Here is a 6228-nt window from a genome sequence, read left to right as displayed (position 1 = left end):
AACGTCTTTAAAGATTCGATATAAAAATATTTTTTCTAATTTCAATGAAATTTATTAACAATTTAAATTTATTACTATGCGCAAAATAAAATTCATAGTTTCAGTTATTTTATTCTACTAATTTAAAACTTATACTGAAAAATCATACAAGGATAAAATTAAGTATGGCCGGATTAAAATTAAATTTTTATAATATATTTTTATTATCCATAAGGAAGAACTATTTTATTGAAAACCTTTTTTTCTTTCATTTTTATTCGGAGATTGTTCAAATGACTTGAAAATAAAAAGTCTCGTACATAGTTATTTAAAAATTCTAACAATTATGTTGAAGGTGTTCTAGAAAAACGTGCCATAGAAAAACAACAATTGATGTCAACATGATTTAAGTCTCACTGGGTAGAATAAAAGCTTTTCTTTCAAGAGAAACTAAAATCATAATTCTATTGTACATGGTTTTTACTGCATTTTCAATAAATATAGCAAAAGACAGCATCATTTTTTAAAATAAAAATATAACACATTTTTATAAATTAGAATATTCATATTTTTATTAAGTTCAATCGAAATAATTTTAATAGTTTTATGCGTAATGGGAAAATTCAATTGATTTACTTAAGTAGTATTTAGTAAACTTAAGTTATAAGAGTTTTATTATAATATAATAATTACATATTTCACTAAAATTTCTCTAAATTAATATTTTTTTAGAATAAATATAAAAGTTTTATTATAATTATTGCATTAAAATATAGCATTAATATTGATAAAATATTCAACAATCATTATTATTGGTTTAAATATACTTTTATGAAAATTTTGCCAGTGTTAAGTTTTTGGAAATTTTACAACACTATTCACTAATTATCAAACATATTATTCGATATATTTTTAATTAAAAAATATACAAGAATTATTTTTTATCACAGTGTTTAAAATACAATTAAATTACTTGATAATCTCGAAGTATATAATAATATAATTCTTCGTAATAGTATAAAATAATAATAATTATAAAATTTAATTATTTCATTTTTTGTAAATAAGTCTAGTAGCGCCAGTACAGAGGGTAAGAGACGTAGTTGCACTCCAATCAAAATATAGGAAAGCAAACGTATCACTTTAGCATCTCCTTCCAATGAAATCTCTTATTTTTCTTCTTCTCCTTTGCTTTTATCTCAACTACTTGAGGGTTTCCACCCGTATCCTAAACTTCTACATACATATACTTACATCTGTACACACACCATCAATCACTATCAATTATTACATCCAATCACCTCTTTTTTCGGTCTTCCTCTTTCTCTTCTTCCACGGCGTTCATTTCCATAACCGTTGTTACATATTCCAATTTCTTTCTCCTTCTAATATCACCAAATCATCTAATCCTATTTTTCTCATCTTATCCACAATTGACGCAATACCTATGATTTCTCTTATATGTTCGTTCGTTATCCTATCTTCTTTAGTCACATCACTCATACATCTAAGCATTCTCATCTCTACTTTGTTGTCAACTGCCCAATACTCTAAACCATATCATAGCTGATCTCACTATAGTCTTATAGAATTTAACTTTTACCATAGAAAATAAATAGGATTAAAACAGAACCCTTGGTGCTCACCTACTCTTATCATGAAATCCTCTGTTATTATACACATACTTCTGTATCTGTCTACTGAATCGAACAAATTAATTATTGCTGAAAAAAATTTATTCAGCCTAATATATCTTTAATTGAAAACAATTTGTAGCAAGGTAAGGGTACACGTGTCTGACTTTTTTTACATCGATAATTTATATAGATCACTTTTCGAACTTACCTAAACAAATTCTATTATTTAGTATTTTGATTTTTAATATGTAAGGCAAGTTACCAGATAAGTTTGAATAAAGTACTAAAACACTAAACAAAAATATTAAAAAATAATTAATTGAAGTCAACAGCCATTGTTACAATTTGGTTGTTTTCATAATAAACAACTAACGTCGGTTTTGTGTTTGAATTTTTAATAATATGAAAACAGCAAAAGATAACACAAGTTAGAATAATATAATATTAACTAAGAAATTAAGTAAGGAAGTTTATTTTTTCCATTACTCATCGTGATCAAATTAATAATGATAAAATTTTTTATTGTAATAAGCTCTAAAACTATCAAATACTACATATTTTTTCTTTTCAGTTTTTCATTATGCAAATTAAAAATTAAAAATATTTAAGAGCTTAGGTTATTTTTCTTTTGAAAACAAAATCAAATATTCATTCTTCATTTATAGCTTTAATTAATCAACTTTTTGGAGAGAAAAATATTTTAAACAATGTTTAATAGCTATGAAGTTCAAGTTTTGTTTCAGTGATCACAAAAAACTACTCAGTTAGAAACTTATATATTTTTATTTCACTATTTCAATAATTTATAGTCAATTAATTGGATGTTATCAATTTATAAATATTTCTTTAATACATAATTTTGTAATTGTAACAAGAAGTTCATTTAATTAATCAAGCTAATTTTTAAATTTTAATGAGTTGTATAGTTTGACGCAAACTTTGTTATGTGTATGACAAACACATGGTTACTGCTTAAGTTTATTGTTTAAAGACACAAACTTGAAATTGTATTTTACACATAACCTGGCTTTAATAATTATTTCTTAGAACAAGTTAGCGATAGAAAACTTGATATTTGTCAATATAATGTTTGTGCAATTTCTAATATTTCACAACAATTTTAAATATTTGTTTTAGGTTTTAATAAAATTATAAGATTGTTTATTTTTATTAATCATTTTACTAGAACTTTTAAATATGTTTTATATTTATTCATATCAGTTTTTAAATAAAATAATATATTTAAAAACCAACTCCCTCTTGCATCTATTTCCATCCAATAATTGTTTACCTACAAAAAGAGGAAAAATTTGTACCTAGGATTCTGGCATAAAAGCATCTTCATTAGCCAATGTGACAATATAAAATATTTAAACATGTATGTTTGAAATTATTATTTCTGTAATGCGATAAAAATTTTTAATACAATAGAATAAAATAAAATTTGATTTTGTTTTGAGAAATTTTTTAATTTTATACACTATCTTATTTATTGAAATTGTTATTAAAACATTTCTTTTTTTTTTCAAATAAATATTTGGATTTATTAAATAATTTTTATAAATATTATAGAATAACATAATTGTATTATCTAGTAAAAAAATGAATTAAGCTGTATTTTTTTTTTTTTAAGAATTAACTAACTATTTTGAATAATTGCAATACGGTACTATATGTAGGCAAAAAATATGCATGCATATTTACAAACAAATAATGAAATGATTCGCTTTAAAAACAATAATAATCAATATTAATTCATAAATATCATATTCTTTAAAATACACATTGAAATATATTACTAATAATGAACTTTATTTAAAAAAGGTGCCATATTTGTTCATAATATTTTTGTGACTAAATAATGTAAACTTCAAAATAGTATTCAAGAAAATATTTAGATTTAGAAGAAAACATGACTAATTACTACAAACAGCGTAGTAGCATATCTATAGACTTTCTTTAATGTATACATTTATCCTTATAGATAGTATAAGACTTTATAATTGATTATACTTTATCAAATTCGATGCAAACTTACATATTTTATGTTTTGTATTTTGGAATATTTCAAAAGTAAATGTTGAATTATTAAGAGTAAAGTAACTTGAAAACTTAGCATAGCTATAAAAAAGACATTTAGTCAGTTTATATTACAAGATCTCTTTTGAAAAAAATATTTCATTAGTCAATAAAAGTAATTCACAAAAATTATGTTCTTTTAAATGAGTTTTCGTATATCAGTTATTGTTATTCAAGTAGCTGCTTCAAGAACATAAATGTTTGTATACTATCAATATTGTAACTGAATTTATTTTCAAAATAGCTTTATTATAACTCAGACTTTTGGCTTGAACTTACATTTATTTTCAAATACCTTTATTTCTTTGTATAATTATATAATAATTTGAATATGCTACGATTATAAATTTGTGCGTCAACATTTCTAATAAAGTCCTAATACTAATTGTAAAGTCGTAATTAAGTTTTCACAATGAAAAACAGTTTATTAAATACATCATTAATGTTAATAATTATTACAATTTAATAACTAGTTAGTGGTTCATTAAACATTCAACTTTTTTAATCGAGTAATTTTTTAGACTTTAAATTATATATTTTTTAATTTTAAATCAATGTTTTAAATATAATTTTAATTTTAAATTGTATTTAATATTTAATTAAAGATGTGTTCTTAAATTTTTCGTGATGTATATGGAGTAACGTTGTAAAACTTGTTTTTACCATTAGAAAAATATTTTGAATTTTTAGGTAGTTTTTTTATAATATAAAAACTCTAATCGGTAATCTAACATTAATTTGTTTTTTAACATAAACTAATTTTATAATTAAAAATATAATATAATTTTATAATTAATTTATTTAACTATGAATTCTTTATTATTTTTTCATTTGAATGAACGAGATCATTGTAATAAATTTATATATTATTGACTCGTTCTTGTATATAATATCAATAGATATTATGTGTGTTTGTTTTGTTTTTGTTATTTAAACTTTAATTAAAATTTAAACCCGTTATCGTAAAACGAAAAGGTGTGTTTTACTTTGTTCACCATAATAAAAATAAAACTCTGAATTAAAAAGGTCTACAACTCAGATAACTCATGGTAGTAACCATTTAGTCTCTAAATATGGAAATAGGAATAAAACTGTTTTGTCATTACTTTTTAAACAATAATTTGAATAATGTTTTTGTTTACAAAGTAACATGTCAAAAATAATTGAATGTTAATGAATAAATTTAACATTTTAGTTATAAACAGCAACCAATGTTTTCAATAATATCTGTTTTTTGTACTTTTTTTTATGTTTAGCTTGAAAATATTTTTAATTAAAAACTTTATAATAATTTCAGTCAATAATGGTTAATTATTTTCTATAATATATTCAATAATTATAATAATTCTTATGCTCGCAAATGTTAATTGAAATCAACATACCGCAAGTGAAAAACTTTTCACTTTGTACATAAAATATTTTTAGTTTATTTATTTCACACTCGCTAGCATTTAGTTATTGTTTTATTAATTAACAGGTCATGTAAAGGATTTTGTCTGTCTCCTCCAAAAAGGAATTTCTTTTTATATTTCAGGACAGATGGTTTCCCCATTTCTTGAGTAAGTTTGTTGTCTCCAGTGACTGAGATAATATTTCACTCATTTAACGAAACAGCCTAAGACTAACTATCTAACAAGTGACAGTACTGTTGTTTTACCGTCTTGACCAACTCGTTCATTTTGCTCAATAACTGTAAGTTAAATAAAATATTACGGAACTATTATAAATATAATAAGCCTTCAGTGTTATTAAAATTAAATTCTACTATAAATCAGAATTAATTCTTCGTAACGTGATGAAATATTCAAATTGTACACGTCTAAGTCAAATTGTATGGCTATTAAGATTGACAAGTATTAATGAAAATGCTTCACTAAAGTAATAGAAGTTGTCTCAAGATAATTTCACTATTAAATTAACGAATAAATTTGTAGTATCACAAATACAAAACTTTTATGGGACAAACAAATATTTTTTCGACCGTTGATTGAAAATAACAACTATCCTAATAATAAAATAAAAATGTATTGTCAGTCGCGTCTAATTTATGTATAATTAAAATTTTTGTTTTGAGTGATTATCTAATAACAGTTATTGTTAGCCGCGGCACTCTTCAGTTAACGGTTAGCGTTAAGAAATCTGTTCATAAGGCTCACGTGGACCAATAATAAGACTTGGTCTAAAATGACATAAACACATTACACTTTATGTTGTCGATTGCATCTCCTCCACGAGACACTGGCGATTAAGAGGTATAGAATGAAATCTGCATTGTTCACGTCGTTTCAGTAGCACTGTAGTTTTACTTATGTGTTTTGCATAAAACCTTCGAGTGTAAAGAATTCGCTAGCGATAATAAAAGTAGCGACAAAAAATGTACGAGTGAAGGTGGGTGTATGGCAAGCACGTGTTTTTAAAATGTTTCCCTCGGGTACGACCAAATTGAATGAGTCGACTGTAATTATATTTGTTGTTAGAGTGGCCAGTGTTTGCGCGAGTCCATAAGTGAAGATTTCGCGAGACATCCGCGTAT

The sequence above is a fragment of the Daktulosphaira vitifoliae genome, unplaced genomic scaffold (genome assembly GCF_025091365.1).
Source record: "Daktulosphaira vitifoliae isolate Bord-2020 unplaced genomic scaffold, ASM2509136v1 Scaffold_4, whole genome shotgun sequence".
In the NCBI taxonomy this organism is placed as follows: Eukaryota; Metazoa; Arthropoda; class Insecta; order Hemiptera; family Phylloxeridae; genus Daktulosphaira; species Daktulosphaira vitifoliae.
Note: the sequence above shows the minus strand (reverse complement) of the source record.